General features: G+C 36.7%; 1 protein-coding gene across 1 annotated transcript in view; it reads right to left on the minus strand.

Moving 5' to 3' along the window:
• LOC143902209 (uncharacterized) overlaps positions 1–27,269 on the minus strand; it is a 451,988-nt gene that overhangs the window by 40,821 nt on the left and 383,898 nt on the right. The window lies entirely within an intron of this gene.

Here is a 27,269-nt window from a genome sequence, read left to right on the forward strand (position 1 = left end):
TGTGTGCACACATATATATTTCACATATTTATAGAATATCTATATATACTTCTCTCTCATTCTATACCAAAACTTTTCTGACGTAATAATATGGGAAAAGTCGGTTTAACAGATTCAGATTTTTAACAGATAAATATGAAACTAGAAAAGCGATAAGAATAAATGCAGCTAATAGTTATAAAAAACCAATTACAGAAATTATAATTTAAAAAGGCGGATTATTCCCCGTTTAATATTGCTCCCCATAAAACTGCATAAAAAAAAAAGCAGGTAGAATTTTCTATATACAATTATATTCAGTCGGCAGTTTTGGAATAAAAAAAAAGTATGGAAAAAGAATTACAGTATCTGCAGAGAGTTTCTCATCGTATTCTTGGTACAGCTAGGCATGGAAACTGTAATTTTTAAATTCGTACATACAATTTGCTGCATGCGTATTGTATATCTAATTTTGGAGCTATGTGCTTTATATCGTGAAAATAAAATATCGCGTTAGTTTGCAACAGTCGATCCGTTATGCTAGACTTTTATTTTATTTCGTACCCGGCAAATCGAATAAATTGTTGAATGAAAAATTGGTAAACTGTATCCGACATTGCGTTTAATCTCAACTTGTTCTACACGTAACCCATATGTAGTAATCCGCAGAACGAATTTTTTAGACAATTGAAAACATGTGCGCGTTTACTTCTAACAATGCGGTAAAACAATGTTATATATATTTTCCAGTTATAATATAAATGTATCTTGCGCGCGCGCGCAAGGCGTTTTTTATCTCTCGCTTTTCCGTGCATACAAATAATAAAAAATTCTGTACGTTCGTTAAATGAGTTTGCAGAAAAAAGATCTGTGACGTTTGTAAAAAGAATATCATCGAGCTCTGACAATTAATATAACAACTCGTTTTTCTCGCGGGCTATAACGTTTTGATTCTATTAAAGTATAATCCTTTGTAGAGAGAAGAACAGTCTTCTTATATGATGAAAGCGGAATATGCAAATAAATTGATCCATTCCATTTATCTGGACCGAATAGGATTTGACACCAGACTGATGAAAGTTATATACAATTCTCTTTCCGTGTAACACGGACAAAACCAACGTTACAATCGTCTACCAGCTCGGCGAGATCAAAGTTCTAAATCAGGGTACGTTTGAAACGTTTGCCTCTCGGGGTTACGTCTGTGTCCTATCGCTATATCCTTCATACAAACGGGCCGCCACCGCCGTGTCATACCTTCGCAGGATGTAGTACTGGCTTTTGCCATTTTGCATGCTTTCTTTATGCGCTTAAACACACGTACACATATAAGGTACGCGCGGTCGCAGTTGTGTGTAACAAAAGCGGGACGGGGCCAATGTTATCGGAATGGTGTGAAAGAAACGCAAAGCTGAAACTAACGAGCTTAACTTTGCCCTGTAACCGCGGCAAAGCCGGCGGGATCAGACGGAAAGTCTGTTTTCCCGTCTCCTGTCACGAGCACGGTGCAGATACGCGCTGCCGAATCTCGTTTCGTCAACTTGGCTGCACGTTGACCCGATGCATTAGACGTCCTTTCAGATTTGACAGCACGGTACGGCGATTAAATCAGCGCCGATTAATGAACGACGCGACGATCAAGCTATTTTAAACGTGCGCGCCTCAAATAAGTTATTGGATCGAAGTTATGATGATATTGTTATGTCTGTATATTTTTACAATTTAAACCTAATAAGAGACAAAATTTAACTAATAAGAGACAAAAGGTTTTAAACTTTAGACAGCATAATTAATATTATTAATTTTATTATAAAATTTATAAAATTTTATCTTTATGTTTTCGACACTCGATAATATAATCTGGAATACGAATGGATATATATTGGTTATACATATATTATATTTCTTCTCAACAACAAAGCTCAATTTGATATCGATTAATATTATTAATTTATTTATTAAATTTCGCAAATATATATAAGAATCTTATCCTTTCGCCCTATTATTCTTTTTAAATAGTAATAATTTAAAAATCGATTAAAATTTTTTGTAGCCATTACATACATAAACAATAATAAATGAAATTAAACCGACATAAATTTTACAATTTATTATATACAGAAGATGCTATTTTTGGTCGGGCTAGATCTTGGTTATATATAAGCTAATAATATTTGTCTAATAAATACTTTACAGTGATATTAATAAAAATGCTTATTATATAGAATCGAAAAGTTAAATCGATTTAAGTATGTGGATTTACTGTTCCAATAAAGAGCTTTAAAGATTAACAAAAAATCGGCGCGCAATTTATTAAATGGGAAAAGTATGCAAAATTCACACAATACATTATTAAACTACCAAAATCAAGCTCGACAGAATTACACACACACACACACACACACACACACACACACACACATACGTAAATTGATATCAAATAAATAATCAGCTTTTTCCGGTAAAATTCGGTTAATCTCAAGAAACAACAAAAATTTAAATTTTGAAATGAGATAAAAATGGCACACTGATAGCGTTCTACTGCTCTGTTAGCAGTATATCAGCAAATTAATTTTAAATTGCTAAAAAGAGAAAAAATTGTAAGTTAAAATATTATACCGTTTTTCATAATCTTTCTGCTACATTAATAATAAATGACAAGTATCTACGCAAAAAAATAAAAAAGACTAATAAATAATTTTAGGACATAAATAATATTTCATACATATTATATTAAATTTTCACACATTAATCTTTTACTAACGAATTTAACAAAATAAGATTTTAATAATTTCGATAATATGGTAGGATTATATAAAATTATTAAATACGCAAAATGTCATATTTTAATTATAGTATGATCAATATCATATCTGGAATCGAATTCGTTGCTGAATGCACGTTTTATTTTCTCGGAATTAATAATAATTATAACGTAGAAAAAATACGTTAATCATCTGCCGCTTTAGCATATGCATTATTCTGTAGTTTGTTATTAATATCCCTATACGTACAAGGCTCACTCTCTAAATATTTCGATAAAGGATTTAATTAATTTATTAGTTAATATTAATAATATTAGTCAAATTAAAACAATTATGTAAATAAATACGATAAATACAATTACGAAAATAAAATTGGCTGATGAATGAAAGAACATTGTATATATAAAAACCGTACATAGAATACTATATAACTTCTGTATTCTTCTTTTTTATGTTAACAATAAGAAATCGCAACTTATCAGATAATATTTTTTTCCGTACCTCCGTATATCGCTACCCGATTGAATGCTAAAAGTTAGGTTAATTTCGTTTCTCGGGCAAGTCCCCGCCCCGAATTCAGGCACGCAACACAAAAGCGTGATAAATGATTTATTCACCACGGTAATTATTCTCGCGGAATAATTCACTGATTCACTCGAGCCCGTCGTTCCTCTTTCGTTCTCGGCCCATTATTTGCGATTCGGCTTATGCGAGCCTGCGAGGTCCACGCGCGGTTTCTCATTGGTACGGTTATTAAGCGCGGGACCGTTACCGGAAACGCGTCCAGTATTACGGTGGTTGAATTTCCACGTGAAAATGCATACAAGTGTACGTAAGACGTATATGTAAACGAGACTTGCATCAACAATTTACCGTTGCGCCCGTGCGTCAGCGCCATTCGTACCTGTCGCGTAATAACGTACGTACACGGAACACTCCTCTCTTCGCATCGCGTCGTTCATTCAAGAAAATTGTTTGTGACGCAGACCAAAAAAAAGGAGGAAAGAGGAACGGAGAGAAATGTCCACTCGGGAGAGAGAAAGCTCTGCGCGTGTATTCAGAGTGTCCCGGGCATCGCGCATTTTCTCTCCAACTACGAATAATGAAAAACAAACTAATAGGATGCTGCTTGTTTTAATTTCAAAAAGGTTGATTCTTGCGTCTAAAATTGAAGGAAATCAAAAATAGCAAAGAATAAAGTTTTAAATATAATAGTTTTAAATCAAAGAAATTTTGGGAATTTTTGGAAAATTGTATAGCTTAAAAATTTGTGTATTCAAATTTAACTTAATATAATTACTTTTTAAATGCTTATCAAAAATAAATATGCATTATTTATACGCCAGCTTCATTTATTAAAAGTTTAATAGTTGGCAATTAATTGATAGTTATTATTACATTCATCATATCTAATTTTAATTAACAACAAATCATCAAACTTATATATATATATATATTATCGTGAATTATATTTATTGAATAGAATGTACGTTAATATTCTTCTTCCTAAAGAATTTTAAAAATATATTTTTCAGTTTTATCATAAGTGTGACTTTTTTTGTACATACTCTATTGGATTAAATTTCAGAAGGTTTCGGGAGGAAAATGTTACTTCGTGTTCGATTTCATTGGAATATGTTGCTCTCATAGATTTTTATCTTGTGATTTTAAATAAAAGTTTTTTGATAAAATGCCGGAGATATATCCCGTACATGTACGAATAGACAGGTTGTGTGTCATTGTCGACCGCATTCAAAAACATGTCGCGTTGGTATACACGCCTAAAATATTTACGTATACCTACAAGTATATGCATGAAAGAATATGAATATCTCCCTGGTTGTCTGATCCTTTGTATCCATTGAATTTAAAATAATGGCCATATTTTTAATGCGTCACCGGGAAGTATAGCGCGTCACGATGATCTATACTATATCCAACAAGGATCTTTGTATTATAATACCACGGACGAATAGAATTCCCTCCACGGATTGAGATAAATAACGGCCATTTGTCAAAGTATTCTGCTCATAGAACTTAATCGATTTTTTAGCTAAGAAGGATGTATCACCGTAAATGGAATATATTACAAAATTTGTCTTCGCGTCAAGCCCGTGAGTCTTAATGAAACTATCATTCCTTAAGGAGTAAAGATTTATAGAACAAATTATTTGTGATGCAATATAACGATATTTTTCTTTTTATGGCGCGTATAATCAATAAAACTGAATGTAATCAGGTAGTGCGGAATGATTGAACAACTTCGATTTTGTAAGAAAATAAAGGACACGAAAAAGTCAGGTAGACATTTTTCTACCGTATAAAAATCAATATTTGCCCTCAAAAAATGACACATGGTAATTTGCTTTGCCATTTTATCTTGCCAACAATTCAACATTCAGTAAAGACAAATAAAAGTCGTGCATTTACATTGAATACCAGGTCGAGCATCCGGCAACAGATTCGCGGAACAAGCGAATGTAGCCGAATACTGATATTCTCGTAACTATGAAATATGGAAAACAAACGTGCCTGGCTGGAGGTGGACAATGGATACAGTTTGTTTCAGTCGCTACGAATATTTCGTTACTTGTCTGGGCGCGATAAATCGATGTACTGACAACGCTTTATTTCTTTATTTCTTCACTTTCAGGATAACTTGATTAGTTGTTAATTTCACACAGATTATAGTAAACATTTTATTTATTTTTATTTGATTTGAGAATAAGAATTTTTATTATTAGAGATAATTTTAAAACTCAACAAAAATCACAAACCATTATTTATAACACTTTATAATTTAATTTCAACATAAAATTACAATTATCAATATCATCAAATAAATTACACTAATTTTCTCGCAAATTACAAAGATATCAAATTGTATTAGACATACTAAAACTTGAAATAATTTTTTTTCTGTACTGGATCTGATATTCTTTTATCTTTTTTCTTCTTTTTTTCTAAAAAATACATGTGTGATATTAACGACAAGCTAAGCATTAACATTTTCGCCAATAGGACAGAGCGTTTCTCTTCTTTCTTGAAATTGCAAGAAATTGCCAATGCAGCCGATTACGTCACATACCGCATTCCGAACAGCAGAGTCATGCTCGTTCACCCATCGCTCGATCGCCCGATCGAATTGCTATATAGTCTCCTTCGTGAATGCCCTCTAATTGAGAACTATGCGAGTTGTGGGATCTTCCAAGATTAAATGCACGCGCGAGCGGAAGTCGAATAGTCATGGTCGCTTCCGTCGTTAGTGGGGCTCGTGTGCCCACCACCTAATTGCGAGGCGCGATTCAATGGCGGGAAAATCGAGAGGCCGAACTTGTTTGCGGTCATCAGAAACGAGTGACGAATTAACAGCGGCCGCAAACGACATGCCGATGGCCGACTGCTGCGGTTTAGCGCGACTGCGGCGTTTGGAACGACGCGTATAGGGGCCGACGTTCGCCCCGTGGGTTTTCATTGAAATTCATCGGGGAGAACGGAACAACTGTGTAACTACAACGCGCCGGTATATTTTGTACAAAGCGCGCGAATACGCGCGCGAAAACGGGATACAGCACGAGAACAGCGCGACGGATAGTTGAATATTGGCCGACATGACGAATGTAACCCTGCCTTTCCCGTGTCCGCGTAACGTTGTTATTACGTATCGAAAAGCTTTTAACTCTTATAAGTACTCGCGCAAGGTCAATTTGGCCCGAGCGAGTTTTCTATCGTTTCAATTTTTTATTACAAAAATGAATGAAAGAAAGAGACAACACTGTCTCGCTTAAAATCTGCTATTGTTAAACTCCGCCTGAAAGTGGAACAGCAATTTTATCTTACTAAATAAATTGTACCTGTGTTTCTTTCTTTCGTTTCATTAACAGAATGTTTGAGAAATATTCAGATTTTATAATAAACAGTTTTTAGCAGAGATAAAAAAATTTAGTTCAAGTAAAAGCAATAAAAAATATCGTTTACGATCATCGCGATATGCAGAATTAATTTTCATATAATTTATTACAGATTGTATAACAAAGAAATACTTATTTAAATTTTGAAAAAGACTTGTCTATTTGCAGAAACCTTTATTACGCGAGTAATGGTTAAAGCTTCTAAAAAAAAAAAGAAAAAAAAATCTTAAATAAGTATGGAAACGTGAGACAGGAATTTTATAAAGCTTTTGTGACGAAACTAATTCATAATGGTTGAGAATGGTTCAAGAATGAAATTAGATGTTACTGGAATTTTTCAAGTACCGTTCGCGAGAGGTAATGAATTGAAGCAGTGACTGGAAGATAAACGTTACGGGCTTCCTTTAAAGACTTTTAAAAGGGCTTTTCTAAAGGACGTAATGCATGACGAACACGAAGTATCTCATAGTTAAATAAGCGGTACAATTGATTTTACGTAATTCTTTGTAAAACCTCGCGATAAAAAATGTCGAGTGCAAATTTAACCCCGTAAAATACCTTAGTTGGAAAATTCGCTATTGCAAGTGCTGCGAATATCTCCGTTCCTTTCGACTACGAACGCAAGATAAAGTATCTCGTACTTTTACTTATTCTTCTCGCTTTTTATTACGGAATTGTAGACTCGGAGAAACGAAGGAGGAAAATTAATAGTAAAGAAATTAAAAAATCAAGAGTAAATACTGTCTTCTTCCATATACATGTACATCCTTCCACGTACATGTACATCATGATTCTGTTTTTTCTGTATAATAATGTAAAAAAATAATTTAATTAATTAGATTTAATTATTCATCGATATAATTTGTTGCGTCATAATAAATTTAATGTCATTATAACACATTTGTAAGATATGCAGAGATAATTTGAATTTCAACACTCTGTATGCGACGAGTGTAAAAAAATTAAAACATCAGTTTTTAAATCATTCTTTAATCTTCTTTGTTTGCTAAATTTTAAAGTTTACAAAGGTTAACAACGTTAAGCATTTTGGACGATGTATGTGCATAAGCTTTATGTACACGTTATTACCTAATTACAGATTTTAATTATTTTCCTGCATTATTCAATTTATTTTCGTAACTTCGCTTTCTTTATTATAATTTCTATTTTAATAAAATTATTTATGATTACACATTTAAAAGTAAATTAATATTATAAGTGATTAAAAAATGCTTCATATTTATATGCGGCATTTAATTTTTTATTTAAAATCTATGATTTAAAAATGCATTTACTAATTAATTTTTTAATTCACAATACCTGTTGTTGTACAATCTGGGGTTTTACTAATTTTAACGTCGTGTATGTAAGATATCAATAAAATTACACGTAATAAAATTACCAATTTAATTATAAATTTACTCTTTTAGTTCAAAAATTTACAAAATTTTAAAGATTACTTATACATTAGATGCAGCAATTATAATTATAGCCAAACAACAAAATAATATATTTGTCATTGCGTGTCCTGTTGATTATGCAGATGAAGTTAATATGTCATTTATTTGTTTATTGATAAAATCGTGCGTTGCGGTCCGCTTTTATAATGATATAATCGGACGTTTTATACAAACTACACAGGCAGCCATTTAATTCCTTAATGTACCGTGCATGTAAAGTGTAACATTTAATATGCCGGCTTTTTACCCTGCTATCGTTAAGGCCGTATGTGTGCGCGTTTATGCGGTGCGAGATTAGATATATTATGGTAAACCATTAAAGAGAGCTAACCCCTTGAAAGTAGTACGCATCGCAGTTATCCAACCTCGCGAGCATGTCAGGCTCGCTTTAACGCTAATTAATTTAACGAAGAGCACTCGTGCATCGGGGATCTTGACAACGTGGAAACCGCAGCTTAGGAACAAATGCGCGTGTATGTACAAAAAACGTCGTTGAAGATGCTTTTTCCGTAATAATAATCTATCGTATAATTAAAAAATAAAAATTAAACGCCGCTCTACATTGTTTGACATTCTATTTATTATACCGCCGGACCGGTATATTTAATGAAATTCTCTATATGTAGAGCGCAGTATAGACAAATCTATTACTGCTAGAGAAAAGAGGGGAGCAAATTTTAATAATTATTCATCAAAGAATAAACTTGACTTCAAATTTCTCTTTGTACACCTTACAATTCACCAGCAACGTCAAAAAGAAGCTTCATATAACAGTATCATATAATAACGGATTAATTTGCGCAAATCCTCTGTGGTGTTTTGATCGCGAGAGGATGAATATGTGTATCGCTTTATCAATGCACCATTGCCACCATTAACGCACATCGCGACACATGTCGACGGAAAGAAAGAGCTTCATCCAGTTACTGTATTTCGTTCACTTCGCCCCTGCACGTATGTCGGTGAAATTAATCGATTGACTGTGTGTGAGATGCTTCGCCGAAGTGCTTAAAGAATTTCTAAAGGTTTCCACGGAAAAATCGAGTTTTCAGCTCTATCCACTCCGTCGCTCTCTTCCCCCATCGTCGTTATTCCGCAAGCGGGTAATCCACGCGGGTGTGGAACCGATAGAGCCAGCCATTTTCCTATCAGACATTGGAAAAACGTGTCTATCGAATTGGAATATATAACGGCAGCCGGAGGTAGAGAAGATCCGGGCAGGATACGCTCGGTACGTGGTGGTTTCCACGTATCATCTTCCTCATACACATAGCCGCGCGTGGCGCCGTGCCGGCATCCCGGATTTCACGACCGCCCCCCGCGCCAGAGAGGGCTGAGGGAGAGCGCCATTCTTCTCACTTGTTCGTGCACGAGCCGCGCGCACGGCTCTCGTGCGAGAGAATATTTCTTCTTATCGACAAGTCGCAATAGCGGCGCGCGGCGTCTGGGAAGATACTCGCTCGCTCGGCACGATGGGCTCTTTATATGAGCGAGGCAGATTTACAGGCGTGGAAAAGCTCCGGCCCGCGCGCGCCCGGTAGAAAGAGCTCCTTCGCTCCCGTTCTCCCGTAGACAAGAACGTGTGCCTTTATCGCGCGCGCGATACGAGAACAGCTTGTATTAAGGGGGTTATCGTCTCGTGCGGCGTTTTTATCTAGCAAACAGTGCAGTCGTGAAGAATGATCAAAGGGAGACGCGATAAATTGATGTTCGCTGAGGTTAAACAGATAAAATTGGAGACGCCACCATGTGCAACTCTCAAAATTTACAATATATATATGTATATAACAATGAAGATTTTAAGTAACTTATTATAAGTGTGGAAAGCAATTAATATATATTTCATAGATAGCTAAACGTTTTATTTTATTCTTTAAAATTTTTTACAAAAATTTTATTAACTTTTTGAAGTTACTTTTACTAGAAAGTGATCTTATAACACAATCTTTTAAGTTTACGTTTGCCTAAATTGAACGTCTTTAATTTTCCAAGGTGTTTAAAAATATATTTCTAATTTTAAAGATTATAATATTGAATTCTTTTCTTCTGATTGTACAGCTTTTTTTGTACGAACTGCAAATATAGCCCATATTAATTGCCTCAATGAACAGGGCGCAATCAATACTCCATGATTTCCGGGTCACTTGGCGTCGCTTGACGGGATCAGTACGTTTGCGGATGCAAAGAAATCCTCGTACGACGTACTCTCGATGGTCGCAAACAAGAGCGGACATTCTCTACACCGACTGATATAACGAGGTGCATTAATTAGACCGATCGATAGCCTGTGATTAACAGGTCAGCCATCGCTACCTCGTGTCCCATCATTTATTTGTGTTCGCTCCGACTACACACACACGCACACACACACACACACACACGCGCGCGCGCGCGCGCACACACACACACACACATTTTCTCTCTCTCTCTCTCTCTCTCTCTCTCTCTCTCTCTCTCTCTCTTTCATTTTATTTTTATTATACCAATAAAGCTCACCGCTCCGGGAGACCTCAAATACAAGGACTTTGATATACTGTCGGTGAATGTATGCAAATGTAAGGGTGCAGCTGTGCGGTTGATGAATGCATCAGAATATGCTAATTAACGTGGATAAGAAAAGATAGCGTCGCGGCTAGCCTGCGAGTAATGCCATGCTCATCAATTTCTTCATGTCAATTGTGAGCACGCTTATACCTTATTATTTTTATTGGATATTTGGATATCTAATTTATTAATTCGTAAAATTGTTTCACATTTCTTTAAGATTAAGAAAGAGGAAGAACTATACACATTGCTTTGTGTATAGTATAACAGAAAACTATAACAGAAAAGCATTGACAGCTGACATAAAAATCTTTATCGAACTCGGCATGTATTCGGATATCTCGCTATAACAAGAACGACGCAAGACTTATCCGCATTCACCGTGAGATAATTGAATAAGATTTTGCTTTCCTCAATAAAGCGTTTTAGCGAAGCAAACAGGGTAAACAGAGGGTGTATTGATTATATGTATAAAGGTTTATCTGCAGAAGACAGCTTATTCTTTTGATGCACGCACCCTCACTCTTTGCTCAATAGCTCGTTATTGCGCATATATGCTGGAAAAGAAACGTAATTGATGCATAATTATCTGGTATCGGCGGTTATGGAAAATTAATATCGTTTTTACAGTTATAAAATATAATCAGAGAAGAATCCGTTCTTATCTACAAATTATTAGTTATTAACAACATCAACTAAAGAATAAGATAATTATTTAGTGCAATAATTGATTTTTCCTTTCCGATTTTATCATGATTATTAAAGTTAGAATTATTTAACAAACATTGGTTTTAGAAGCACCAATTATCAAGCAATAAATTCCTTTCTCTTTTTATTTTTAAACTAAATAAGCCACTTGCAAAATTTTTCGTGAATTAAAGATTTTATTGAGTTGCCACCAGATATTACGTTCTCACAGATACGCACACGTCGAGCCGAGATTCTCACAGGGGAATATTCTCTTCTTATCGTGACAGAGAAATAACATATTCTACAACGATGAGATACGCTGAGCCTTTCGAGAAAATAGAATCTCCGTGCTACGAAGAGATTGATATATGTTCAGAACAGGTTTATGGTTTATCTATCAGACCGACGATGTGCTGCCTGCAGGCAGTTGAATCGGATGACTGTACTGTTAGAGTTTTGCTTTCCTATTGTTAGCGGTTTTATTGCAGTATATCACATCTAAAATTGTATTTATGTGCATGAATTCCAATTCTATAAAATATAATAATAAGATATTTCGTCATTTTAGATTATATAAACATTTTCAGATTAACTCCATATTTGACACAATTTGCGAGAACATATGCGCAAAGTGAGAAATACAAAATTCGAAATTTACGCGCTATCTGCAGTAATGTTTAATATCACTGTTTAAGTCTCTTTATAACTATCATCGTTTCGTCTGGAATAATTTTTTTTGCAAACGTGACAATTTTATTCGTAGTGAGAGAATCAAGTTTGGCTTCTCATCGTGACAATTTATCGTATGTAGAAATTAAACGGAACGTGTCCAGATTTCCGCAAGGAATGCAAGTCTCATTGTTTGGAACGAATACGACGCGGAATAACGTCGCGTCCAGTTATCTTAACGTTGAATTAAACGGAATAATGTAATCCCTTGTGACTAACAGATCGCCCGACAATTTAATTCCTCCTGTGTCAATTCAAATCGGTTACTGAGGACATATCAGTCGGTATCTCAGGCATCGCGGACAACGTCGAAGTGCCGCCACGAGCGCCTCGTTGTCACCATGATTGGCCGCCGTTCAGTTGAAACGTAAAGCGACGCAGTCGCGCGCGTCGACAGATGTTTGACTTTGGATTAAACGATCCGTCAGACCTAAACGATCGCCGTTAATCGCTGGAAAGCGGCGGAATCGCGTTACACGATTATTCACGCGCACGCTCGTAATGCGCGCAATTCAAAGGGAATTACGCGAGAGGTGAAAGCCGATTTACTTCGACGTATTCGACGGATCGGCGTGGCGGACGTATAACATCGCGGAAGCAAAACGCGGTTATTACCGTCGACGTCGAGCGTTTCGATCGGCATCGCGAGCGTGGACATTGCTCGATTTCGAATTTTTCGCCCCTGGCCCCTGATGGAAGCACGGTGTGAAAGCGCTATGTGGAAAAGTTTCACATTGCATTTTTTCTAAAAATATTATCTAGAAAGAGATAAGCTTTTTCAAAAATAACTCTTTGACTTCTGAATTAAAATTCGTAAAAAATTATTCTCTAAATTTCGTAATACCCAAATATAAAGCTGGAACTGATGAAACTAATCTCTATATAAACGGACTGGTATACCGGCTATTCTCATCATGTGTGGTTTTAAAAGGTAAACAACAGTAGTGCGTAATCGTACTTCCTCTTTCCCGCTGCAAACGCGGCGGGTCATAATTCTTCTTCTTTTTATAAGTATAAACGGGGCGGCGAAACGGCGCATTTGCAGACGTTAAGAAGTTTCTTAAGCTTTTAGAAGCACGAAACGTTGCGAGCACTTGGAAGCTAAACTCGCCGACAAGAAGGAAAGCGGAAAAATGGCGTGGAAAAAGAAGAAAAATGTAAAACGTTATTTCGCGACGATGAACCAGGTCAAATAACCGTTTGCATCACGGGCAGTGTCGAACAATTAATCGGTGACGATAATTTATCGACCATTTACGTAAATAATGAATGGAATGGCGAGCATTTGCCATACATGAGAATCGTGATTATTATGCATCTAATTAAAAATAATGTGTAATCTAAATCAACCGTCCTATATTTTATAAAGTTTTAAAGATCTTTCTAGGCGTAATTAAAAAAGACATGGCTCTTTGACAGGCAGATGTCAACCTCATCGCGCGCTTTTTCACCAAGTCCTCGCCGAAGTGTCAGCGTTTTATTTACATTTAACCCATATACATACCGCACTGTAACGCGGGAAATTGCCCTCGCACCTTCAACCGGAAATAAATGTCAATACGATAGCGCGCAAGCTGCCGGTGCCCGGAGCGCAAAATGAACGCAAGGGATCGCCTATGCTAATTTATGGACGAGGCTTTCCGTGGCCGCAAAATGAAAATGATAAGCGTTATTTAAATCGCGTACGTACACGCGGCTGGATGCGGCGGCGTCGCCATGAAAACGCGGCCAATGTCAAGCGGTGTTTGTAAAATACACAAGTATATTATATGGCGAGGCGCGGTAGAGAAAGAGAGAGAAAAAGAGAAAGAGAGAGAGAAAGAGAAAGAAAGAGAGAGAGAAAGAGAGAGAGAGAGAGAGAGAGAGAGAGAGAGAGAGAGAGAGAGAGAGAGCGCACACCGCGCACTTTTGTTCGCGCTGCTGCATTATTCATGAGTGTACTTGTATAAGCCACTATTGCATCGCGTTGCACCGCGCCGCGTTCTCCTCTCGTTCTCCTCTCTCGCTCGCGCGCCGCCTCCGGCGCGCCCCGCGACGCCGGAAGAGCCGTTCTCCGCGCGGCGAAAAATCGACTACGGGCTCTCGAATAACGTATACGCGTGCCCGGGCGATGTATCTCGTAACGAAAACTTTATCGGAATCGCGAGGCTGCGCGCTTTAAGCCGGGGATCCGGCTTTCGACAGGACGATGTGGCGCCGACGCGACACAGCAGGCTTTCAGGATCGCCGAAGCCGCCTGTGGCGGTTGCTTGCCCCACATAACGTGGGGCTTACGATACTTCGATAGTATCGGTGTATTAATGTTATTCTCTTTCTATTTTTTCTCCCCGAGACTTCTACCACCGTGATACCAGTGGCGCGATCAATATATCAAAGGCTAAAAAGCCAAAGTTTGGTTCACAACGGCCAAACTAATCAATTCCACTCTTTAAAAGTAATATTCTAAATTTCATACACATGATTAATTTATACCTTCATCAATTTTCTCTACTTATTATATTATACAAAGTTAATTATCTGTTTGTATTATTAATTTATCACAGGAAATTTTTTATTACGTTCCAAAACCGATACCGCAAGATACTGACCGTTTTGGGAAAGCTAAAACACACAATATCTAAAGTGTATAATCTGTGTAATAAATAATAATTACATATATGTATCGGGTCGCTTTGACGTAAATTAAATTTTAATTTTAATAAAGTAATTTGTATTAATCACCTGCTATTCGTACAAAAACTGTTCAAGAATAAACCGCAGGGTACATTATGGAGCATGAACTAATAAAAACATTGAAGAGATTAACTCACGTTTCATTTCAATCTGAAATTAAATTTTAATGGAAGGAAAATAAATCAGTTTAATCATCTACGCGATTACGTACCCCGACGAATATTACGTTTAGATGTACTACTGACTAGGTATAGTAAACTTTGAAAATTATACAGTTGCTCGTTCAAGAGGCGGGAACTTCGGCGCGTTTTTTATAAGGCTGAGACTGAGGAGAGGCACATGAGTTAAAAAAAAAACTCGTTAATAATGTAAGATCAACTTTCTTTCGCGTCGGTGGTAATCCATAGCTATTTTCTGGCTAAAATTTTTCGCGAGCCTCCCTTCCTTACTAAATTAATTAGCGGTTCGGTCCACGATAACGTTGCTCGCAATCAACGTTCTTATTAATAAACTCGATATTTAATACACATCACGTGCCGTTCTCGCATTGAAAGCAACGGTGAGTACGGTGAGAGTAAGTTTTCTTTCCTGGTAAACATCACGAAAGAGTGAGTTTACGACGGAAGAAGCACATACAAGCTACATCGGACGGCGCAAATGTCTCGTTAAAAACTCTCGGAAGATCATTCTTCGGTAAACGTCGCACTAGAATGTGAAAACGTGTACTTAACCACACGTAACTTGTCGAAAGTATTTATCGGAGAAGATGACATGCTGGGCGTTCCTAAGAAGCTTTTTCCCATTTCGCGCAAAGAAGCTTTATTCCTTAAGCTTCTTTCAAATGAAATATTGATCATTCATCGAAAGTTAATGTATCAAAGACATGATATACCATGACATTATGATACGAAAAGTATCTCATTAATTTCCTCGAGGTGATTATCGTTCTAGGCGCGCGGACGTGATTATGCGTGACAAATGAAGATTTCTTACATATTTTGTTGAACGTCTTAAATTTTTTAATGCACGTACATTCCTCGAAATTCCTGAAAATTTACGCTAAAACCCATATAGGATTTTACAATCGGCCCAATACTGGGCCAGTATAACTAATACTAATTATTTAGTATTAGTTTACTAGTATTAATACTAATACTATTATAACAGTATTAGTTATACTGGCCCAGTATTGGGCCGATTGTAAAATCCTATATGGGAAATCATACATTTCACATATCACGTATGATGCTTCTGTGCTTCTTTCACATCGGTAATGCCTCTCACCTAAGATGTCTGCAATATTTACGAGATACACCGAAATGTCGCAAAATCAAGTTTTTCTAGTATTCGTTATTCGCTTTGATGTTCGTGTCTTATTTAGTTTCGACGATTTACTTCCGTCGCATATATGCCAGCTGACACCGTTTTTGTCAGCTGGAAGTATATATCACTGCAGGAATATTTCTAGCTCTATAATATTATATCAAAACTTGTATGATCCCCTCCTTCTCCTTCGTAGATATATTCTATTTTTCGATCCTCATTTTTCTATTTATGTGTAAACGTGTAAAATATTAAAATATTATTGTAATTTTGTGATATTAATGTCGTTTGTAAAAATTTAAATATATTTAGCTATTCTCTTTTTCCATCTTTTTTATAAATTTTTCCCTGTTTTCTCCTTTTTAAAACTATCATATGATATTATTTAGCAAAATAATGCGTATTTTATCAATCAAGCTAATTATGTTACTTTTTTTTGCACTTGTTAGATAATTTCGTGCACATATAGCTGCTTTTAATAGGAATTTAGAATAGCGCAGGTAATCGAATTTGCTACAAGCATTTTACGTAAACTTTCGATTGTATGTCAATCATGATCGGTGCTTTCAACATCTCTCACGCGATACAATTTTCCATTCTATATCTTACAAAGGATTCATGATTAAGATGGCACTTGTCAATGACTATAGGACATCCCCTTCACATGCACTGATCGATCATCGGCACGCGAGGCAAACACTTCCTGTGAAGCATAGGCGTGAAGCGCACACGTTGTTATACAGCCGATACGTACACAGACGCACGAAATTTCGTCTTGATTCGGCGAGAGTCGACGCTCGTTTTGCAGGGTATACAATATGTGTCCCGTGAGAGCGCCCGCCGCTGGAAATCAGCAGTTTTCACCGTGAATGCCGACGGCGGGGACCGCAAAAAGCGGTAGAAAGTTACGGTTGATATGCGTCGCGGGCACGTAACACCCGACGAACACGAGAACCAACTTCTTGCTGGTTGGTGCGCGATACCGTCCATCGCGATCGTTCACCGCACACGAGAGAGGCAGAGAAAGAGAGAAAAAGAGAAGGAGAAAGAGAAAGAGGGAGGGAGGGAGAGGGAGAGAGATGCAAAACACAGCATGCAACCTTTGTGCAGAGCGTCTGCGTGTATATGCGCTCTCGTTTACGCGTGACACGTCGCGAGAGAGCGTGGTTCGCAACACTCCGCACTCGGCAAAATTTCTCCAACGCGAGCTGCGACGCGGTGAAACGGCCTGCCAAGGGCTGAATTGGCCATACGACGGACAATGCCCGTGCTTTCGATGCTGAAACTCGAGCTGGGGGGCTCGCTGTCAAAAGGGTTGAATAGGTGTAATGCCACTCGCAACAAAAACTGAGGGTTTCGATTGTGATGTCCGTTTATTAGGCCGGTAACAAGAGCTTGCCACGTATTTCTATCAAATAAACTTGAAAGCAAAAATGTATTTCAAAGTAATATTTATTAATCGAGATTGCTATTGATTCACTTCAATAGATTCTCTGGAAAAGAGTATAGAATAGCAGTTCTCTTTTTAAAAAATTTAAAGCAATTCTAATTAAAACTGAGCTTAATAAAGAAACAATGAACTCGCAGTACCATTATCTTTTTATAATAATTGATTAAAATAATATTTAGAGATTAGTTTTACATCAGAGATATTGAAACGATATAAACAAATACATTTATCTAAAACTTTTTTTCGGCTAATAAATATCATCCGTGGACATATTAGAATTAAGTTTCTTACGATGTCTTACTACTAATTAAGAAAAACATTTTATCTGCCAGATACGTCAACCTCTTTTCTTCGGAATTCGCATTCTCCCTTGTTTTTACTAAGGCTACTTAAAGTTTGCTGAAAGCATTCTTCGTAAATTCTTGTGTTTTTCAACGTCCCCGACGCTCCGGCAGGACGCCCCGAGCGGCGTCAACAAAGTAACTCCGAAGGGTTAACGATTCTTCAAAGTAAGGAACGGCAACTATTCTCCCATCTATCCAAGCTTCCATTTTCAGGCCGACGGCAGTTTGCTAAACTATCTTACGTTAGTCGCGAAAGGCAAAAGTGTCAGCATCGTTTCCGTCCAGCCGATATGCGATTTTGTTCCATTTGGAATTACATTCTCACGTAGGAAAACTGATAAATTAAAAAATTTTACTTTAAAATAAATATGAAGACCAAATTATAATTTTGACTACAGTTGCAAAATAAAATAAAAGAAACAGGAGACAAAAAATTACCGGGGATATACATATTTTGCTAACTGAAAGAAAAAACTTCATGCTTTATGAACTTCAATTAATATTTATTTTTTCTCTTTCTGAAACAACGTTCTATTTTTAATAGATTGTTAAGTTTATGTCATGTTTTTTATATTCTGAAATATTTTTTGCATATTTTTTAATTCTCATATTTTTTACATTATTATACATATAATTTTTAATATGGTAAACAATAACAAAAAGGTATTCAGAATACAGTAAGCGTCGCTTAAGAGGGAATCGTCACAAAATTGACGAGTGCAATGAGAATTGCATTGAACGACCGATTCGCTATTTTGATGATGGTGAAACATCGGAACCCGATAAGCGACCGCGATTATTTGATTATCACCGGGGACGCGTCACAGAGCCATCTCGTAGGACATTTCCGCGCGAAAAAAAACGATAACTATTTACACACATTCGCATCTCTAGCCGCGGCTAACAGAGGAAGAGAATTATTCCGTTTGAATCGAACTTCGATGAGAATGAGCCACTCAACGAACCGGGACACACGCGAGATATTTACACTGTCAGGAGGACTGGTGAGAGTGGATTAGTGCGCGGTCGAATACGTGGGTGCGTTACACGGGACTCAACGCGATTTTCCAATTTACCCCGATCGATTCGCTACGCCTGATGGCCCCGAGGCGAAAACGCATATCGCGCATAAAGTAGCCAGTTTTCATTATTGAGGCAAATTCGACGTGGCGTACTGCTGAATATTTGCAATTCGAATTAAGAGAAGCGTTAATTCAATGAAATGGCAAAAATAAATGCGCGATTGCGAGCATCTTCAATTGAAGGAAAAATTCGCTCGGACACACTCGGTTATGACTGAGCTTAAGTCCGTAGAATATTTTTGGAAAGCAACTGATTTTTTATTCAAGGATAGAAAAAGAGAAGCAGAAAGAAAGGAAGAGAGAAAGAAAGAAAATAAACGTTAATTTGAGTTCGCTAAGCACGACGCTTCTACTCTTAGTTATCAAAACCATATCTCGGGCAATATCATTTAATTTTCTACCTGCTATTTTCTTTATTTTATTCTCTTGCCTACTGTATTTAAAATTATAATCTTACTCTTATTTTTTCTTATAGAATGAATTTTAATTTACCAATTTTTTTTACGCGGAAATATAATCTATAGAGAAATATCGGATTGTACAAATTTTTGTAGTATTATCCCAATTATTCATGACGTACAAATTAACGCCACGTAATAACCGATAAGAGTTTACTTGAATCTAATAATACACGAACAAATTTATTTTACGTAAAATATGTATCGCGTGTGTTGCACGATCAATAATTATGCAGTTTTGTAAATATTGAATTTAGAGCGCAATAACGAAATCGGGCAATCTGTCACCAAGGCGTTAGCTTTGCAATTGTCTTCTGTGAAATTCTCCGCAAACGGAAAAGCGATTTACGCATATTCGCGTGTATGAACGGACCGTGTTCCAACCTAGCGGCGATCACATCACATCAGTTCTATCACATCGTTCGCGTTTGTACGGCGTTTGTGTCGCACGAACTGTCATTTCCACACTGCACAATGCACCAGTTAGCGATTAATTTACCCGTCGCTCTCGGCTGGGTTTTAAGGCCCGTGCAAACAAACGATGATGTTTGATGGGATACCGGCGGCGAAATGTCTCCCGTGCTCATTCCGGGATACACCAGCTTAAAGAAAAATTATTTCCTCCGCAACGAACACCACCGCCGCGGCGCCGCGCCGATTCGTAGACGGGTGAGAAAATTCGAGCTCGCTCCGCGGCATTTTAAAGCCTGTAATCCGCAGAAGAGGATATAATGGGATTTACGGCTCGAATTGAATTTTCGTGCATAGGGATCAGCACCGTGCGCCGGCTGAATTCGAGCATAATAAACGGATATACGCGATTTTTTAACTCCGTTATTTATTTACGTGAGTATTTACGGGTAAGTTTTGATTTTTCAAGCAGTTAAAGAATCGCGATTATGCACAAATAAAATGGAAATGGTTTGTACGTAAATTAAATTTTTTGCGGAAATTAGCGCAATATACTGTAGCAATTACAGAGCTTTCGATATGATATGATATATGAAAATATGTATAAAGATATATCTCCATAAAAAATATAAATTAGTAAGAAAATGTTTTACACGCAATTAAAATAATCTAGCTTCGCGCGAATAGATTCTCAATTTCACAATTTTCTTTTTTAATATCATGACAAAGAGAATTATAGAATTTCCTCTCAGATTCTGTCACGAGTAACAAATGGTCCGAAGCAGGCTTTATCGGTCTCCTTTACAAAGGCCATATTCCTTTCGCGCATTGTATCACGAAAGGCGAGAACACGCGGGAAATCCAAGAAAGTAACGATAATGACCCCGCAACCAGTTTGTCGGGAAACTAATGGTTTCGCTGCAAGTTTGGATGGCACCTCGCTTGGCGCGACACAACATCTCCGTGTTGTGTCTTGTGCGGAAAATAGAAGCTCCCTGCGGTCTGGATTGAGCTCCATGAGAATGCACGGTGTTTCGAAGCTCGCCGCTATGGCTCGCGGTCCGACCACGATGGCCGTTGATAACGTCGGTACGTTGGGGAGGCGAGCTTTACTTTGAAAACCCCGTAGCATCATCGTCGAAACTTGGCAATTTTTATGTGGCCCGCGCGGCGGTCGCGCTTTGGAGGATTTATTATTCCGGCGAGCGACTGAATTTTACGACGCCTTTGCGTCAATATAGAGTGAGCAAGGAATGCACGGTAGTAATGTAGGAGCGAGAAACGCGAGTGGGAAATGAAAATATGAAGTAGAGCAGAGAGATAAGGGAGTACAAAGAGATATAGATAGGAATACAAAGAGACGAGGCGGGCGGAGAGTTAAAGAAACGCATCTTCAAGCGCGTGGGAATAAAAGCGTTAAGAATTGTCCACGAGTTGCGGAACAGAAGAGAAAGAAAGACCAAGTTTTGTTATAGAATGCAAACATAGCGATAAAATGGCATGCATTAAGGGAAGTAATATCGGCCTTAAGATGCGACAGATTTTATTTCTGTACAAGTTTATTTTTAGGTACCGACAATATTCTTTTGTATTGTGCACAAATCGCAATGTTCTAGAAGCACATTTACGTCCATTATCAAAGTTACAGTACATATTCATTTTTTATAATAAATAAATATTAATTTGTAATAATTTAATCGATATATACGATACTAAATTTTCTAGATAAAAAGTTTTGTGTAAGATATATAAAGCGGTTGAACATATTTCTGCAATTTCCAGAATAAGAAAAGCTAAATTTAACGTTATCTCTGAGAAAAAGATTTAAATAATATACAAATTTCTACTTTCTTTTGAACTCCGTGACACCAGACAGACTAGACGTCGAAGTGCTATGCGCCGCCAAAGTATTAATAATGGACGGGACGTCTGTGACGGGCATATATTGCAATCTTTTCGCATGACAAGAGCGCATGCCGGTAATTGACTGGCGAAACGACGTGGCGCGTTTACGACACTGCGACACTTTGATTCGTCCATAATGGCCCATCAAGCCTTTACGATCGATGATACCCGCCATTGAGTTTCTCAAGGTCCGTCGAGCAAGTGGCTACGGAGAAACGTGACTTATTCACGAGTCCGAAACCACATTTATTTCCGGCAGCTCGAGTTTTCCGCGCGTTTTACGTGATACTAATCATTAGTATTAACCGACGTGAAAATTAAATCAATTAAAACTATACACGGCTGCACAGCAGCGAGCTAATGTGATTCATATTTATTTTTAACAGTCGGTGGATATTGCGTCAACTTATTTCGTTACTACATCTAGCATCGATATCTCCTCGCATGCGAGGAGACGATAATAGCAAGTTGATCCCTCTTTTAATAGGTTCATCTCTTTTTTAAGACACCTACAAATATCGCACCGCTACCGGGGGGATGAAAAGAGCGCCTCGTGTATTCACCATCGCGCACTCTCGTACACCCTATAAATCACGATTGTATCGCGCTGGTCCTCTGCAACACGAAGAGAGCTTGCTCGGTGTCAACGCTCGGGTACCGCGTAATCATATTCGTCACGAACAGGCGGCTTCGCCGCGTGAATTTACGAGCGCGGGTTTACGATTTCGTCGCAGCGAACGGCGACGAACGGCACGGCGCGAGTCGACGAGGTGTCCGTCTTGATCTACAGCTCGGACGACCGCGTTAGAGATCAGGAAATTATCGTGGAAACCCGACGCTAATTATAATCTCATCCCCATCGTTGTACCCGACGAAATCATGACGCGAGAACTTCAATCGATTGGTCGCTTCGGCGGAAGTCATCACACACCGGCTGTCAGAACGCCGCCGCCCTTTCATTATCTCGCATTTAATCGCCCTGATGCTCGTCGATACTCTCTCCTCCCTCTTCTCTCTCTCTCTCTCTCTCTCTCTCTCTCTCTTTCTCTGTGTGTGTGTCTCTCTCTTTCTTCCTCGATTGTGATATTGTGAGACTTTAATAGTTGACTGCTTGATTTCACGTAGATAAGCCTCTATTATACTCGTAACTTTTGAGATCTTTATGTTCACGTTTATATATATATTGTATATTACGTGACTTCTGTAATTTGCGCGTCATAAAAAAATGTACGTAAAATTACATGCATAACAAATACAAAATTTATGCTATTTTTAAGAAAATACATGAAATACTGCAGGTACATTTTTCACACTTTATTCATTTTTTAACATACATATTTTTTAAATGTGTAAACAAATAATTAAAAATTGAAATACATTGTCTTTTATTGTTACATGTTTTTCAACTGTTACATTACTTTTTCTTTCTGACATTCTGTTCGTATAATTCGTGAATATTATAAAAGAAAGTGATATTAAAGTTGTGAATAAAAATGTAGAGAATTTTCATAAAAAATTGCTTTATCCTCGATAACTGTGTCAGAGGAAAATATGTAACAATTTGCAATTAATAACAATAATTGTCAGTTCGTAGGATGCGCGCTGTCGAACCTCCAATCGTCACGTCGCAATACGTGTCGCTTCATATATCGAAAGCATTATTTCAGCAATTTTTGCAACGAGAAAGCTTGTCGCGATACTCGTTTGATTTACGACTACGTGCACCGGAATGCGCCAGAAAATGACTGAATCATCGAGTTTTGAATTCGCTTGCGATAGTATCGCCATTGTAGGCAAATCCCCAGCATGCTGCAGCTCGTTTGCCTTCAATGACTCGGCAGTTCTACGAGAACAACAGGACAACCGTACGAAATCTTATCGTAACTGCAAGTGGAGGACCGTAACGGCAGCCGTGAGTCAGCGCGTCGTCGACGATCGCTTGATCTCTTTTTTAGTCCACGGTTATGGCAAACGCGTATTCGAGCGAAAAATCATTCCGAATTACGAAAATGCCTGAGGGCATTAAACCGCTATGCAGTAAATTAATGCACGTTCTTACAGTGTAAACATATTAAAAGCGGTAAAATTTACTAAACTTCATATAATGAACATCACTTACATTTCAATTACACATATCTCGATAAAATATTATTGTTTACTTCTAAGTTACAACATATTGAAAGATATTATTTTATAGTAAAGAAAATCTCAAATAATTATATCATTTTCTCACATATATATAAATTTTTATATAACAGTAAAATTAATATTGTTAAAATTAATTACTTATAAAAAATAGTTTTGGAGTCACGTTCTAAAATATTTCTTCTCAAAAATCAGTATTGTCAAATATAATCATGTGACTTTGTCGAGATAATGTATCTGTATGCATCTGTCATAACAATATATTAACTTCATATTGATGTTCGAAAAGTGCAGTTCATGATATTTCTTCGAGCTTGCAAGATTCGATCTTCGTTTTAGTTTCAATCGTTTCGTCAGTTTCGGGTCTACGTGATGCGAGTACTGAATAGGAGCACCGAGGAACGGAGTAGTAGTTACGTATAGTAAAGCGCATTAATTCGATGGCTCAAAGTAGCCTGACTTATTGGCCGCTGGTCTTATTGGGTCTTTATTAATCAATATGTGCGCGGTTCATTGAAATATTAAAATAACGAGAAGAATAAGAAGTTACTAGTTCTCTCTTTTTATTTCACCTTGCATTCTTTTGCGTAGATAAGTCAAAAGCTACTATGAGAGAGAGACCCAGCGAATTAATACAACTCACTGTACTTCAATGCGGTCATACAGCCGCGCACGTGACGCTCTTTTTCTACTTCCGCCGTTTTACAGTCATTCAGACGATGATTCGTTGAATAAACGTTGTTACGCGTATATAGTTGCCGAGTCGATTATCTTTCCTGTATAACTGTTGTGGAAGAGAAATAATAAAAAAACGCTTGTCTTTTTCCACATTTGAGATTCGATCGCGCATTTGATATGACACACAGAAAGTAAAAATATTTATTCAATAAATTTTAAGATTATTGATTGAAGCCTTATTACCTTATGCTAATTACTTTAGATTTGTAATGTATACTGATTAACTTTTTAATTTTAATATCTCAAATATTAATCGCAAAATAGTGTTCTTTTATACTTTATCTTCAAATATATTATACTCAGGAAATAAACTTATAACATAAAATACATATAAGAGAAATAATATACAATAGAATTATATCGACGATGAGATATAATTCCTCAAAAAAATAAGCAAAAAATATCTGAGTTTAAAAAAAGTATAAAAATATTATTAATTTTCGAGTCTATTCTGTCGAAGACAAAGTCTCATGTGAAAAGCTTTATTCTATATTTCCAAACTATTCTGTCGAAAATTTCGTATAAAAAATTTTATTCTGTATTTTCAATTTACTTTTGCACGAAGAATTGCATTTGCCTCGGTTGCAGTATCAATTTTAACTGTCCATAAAAATTTAGTGCTTTACATATTAGCATGTAAATATCTATTCGATCGAATACTTCAGTCATCATTAAAAATTTTTGTAGATTAATATCAATTAACCTCTACGAGAAATATCTCGCTATTTCTTTTGTAATGTATCTACTTTTGTTTAAAAAATCGATACTACATCTCGTCTAACAGTTCCCACGGAATCTTCTGTGTGCACCAGATGTACGTATCTCATACATTTCCACAATCCCAAGAATAATCCGCTACGCTGCGTATCGTATCGCGTATGCGCCGGTAAATATTGTTTACCGATGGAAAAGTGTCCGAATCGCGTAAACGCTTCGGTGATGGCGAAACGAAAAGAGTAGAGATGTCGAGGAGCCGGCTTATTTCTGAGCCAGGATAGTATCAGAAATCGATGGTGGCTTAACCTACCGTGTATCTGCGCAATAACACGTTGAGGCTACACCAAGGATAAAGTGCAGGATAAAATGAAGTCGATTGATGATACGATTTCGTGAGTTATTTTTATATTAGGCCCAACTGGGATGATAATGCATGCGCATATCGACGCATTTTCACAAAATCGAATCGATCGATCCCTCAATCTTTTTGCAAAACGTTATTTTCTTTTCTTGACTGAATTGAGGACATTACAAAAATTTAAAAGAGATTTTCTATATGAATTTCCCGGACGAATAAACACAACGATCAGCGCGTGAGTATTACTTTTTATGGACGCGAATCGAATTCGTACAGCGAGAGATCGTAAAACGAGGTTGAGTAGATCGCAATCGAATCGCTTGGACCCGAAATAAGATGGTCTATAGAGAAGGAATATAAAGATTCTGCTTGATTTTATTTCTTCTACGCTCTAGTAGTGTTTTAGTAGAGTTTTACAACAGGTTGAATTCTGTGATTTTAATTTTGTATAGTCGTATACATAATTTTCTGTATGCTACTTGTGTTGTTTCATTATGATATGAATAATTTCTTTGTATATAAATTGTTTCTCACACAATATATATGTATATAATATAATAAAATACATTTCAAATAAAAGTATTACTATGAAAAATCCAATTGGAAATAAATTGAAAGATAAAATGCAACTATCCACTAAGAGCTTGAAAGATAATCAGGTGGTTATCAGAGAATAAAAATAACAGAAAGTATAATTTGTACAGAATCTATGCTGGTGTGAAAATTTTCCATCAGAAATACACAAACAAACTTTACTTACGACAATGAACGTTAACGACTTAATCAGTTAAAACGCGTAATATTATACATTGCTGTGTGTGATGGATTAGTTCCAATGATTAATAACGAGCTCACGCCGATGTGTACGTATTATAATACCGACACGTTACAGCTCATTAAGATTTTCTCCGCGTCATTTACTAGATCGGTATTGCGGTATTGATTTTCTAGCGGGGAATGGGCTACAGCCATATATTTTTCAGTGAATTTCTACAATTCCCGGATGTCATCCCGATGTCCATCTCATAGCTCCTTTCTTTCTTGTGTGGCATCTTGAAACATTTATATTCATCCGATCTAGCTCCTATAATAAATCGGCTCAATACGCTTCACAACCAACTTCGCTGAGCGAAACATCGATCATCGATCTATGCGAACGGATATTCTAATATTTACCGTGATATATCGCTCGGCGCATCCCTTTCAATTAAATCCGTTTAAAGGATAAATTAACTTCTTTTCGTCTGAATATTTTTACATAGCAGAATAAATCGTTAACAAATCAATTTTATATAATTTATAATAACAGATTCTTCAATCAAATGTCGCAAATTTTACAATAAACAGTACTTTTGGATCCTAAAATTAAAATATTTTTCGTCGAAAATCATAATTTTGTACCACAGAAAAATTAAAATATTGTGATTCAATGTTACTTCCCAAGAGAATAATTAATTGTTGGTTGATGAGAATAATTTGCTTTGCATTACATTTTTTTTTTTACAAACCTCATACCGCGTGTTGTTCACATTTAATCAAACATTTATTTGATATTTAATATTTTACCTCGCGTATATATATATATAA

This window comes from Temnothorax americanus, unplaced genomic scaffold (genome assembly GCF_048541705.1).
Source record: "Temnothorax americanus isolate GAGA-0224 unplaced genomic scaffold, ASM4854170v1 Scaffold39, whole genome shotgun sequence".
NCBI lineage: Eukaryota > Metazoa > Arthropoda > Insecta > Hymenoptera > Formicidae > Temnothorax > Temnothorax americanus.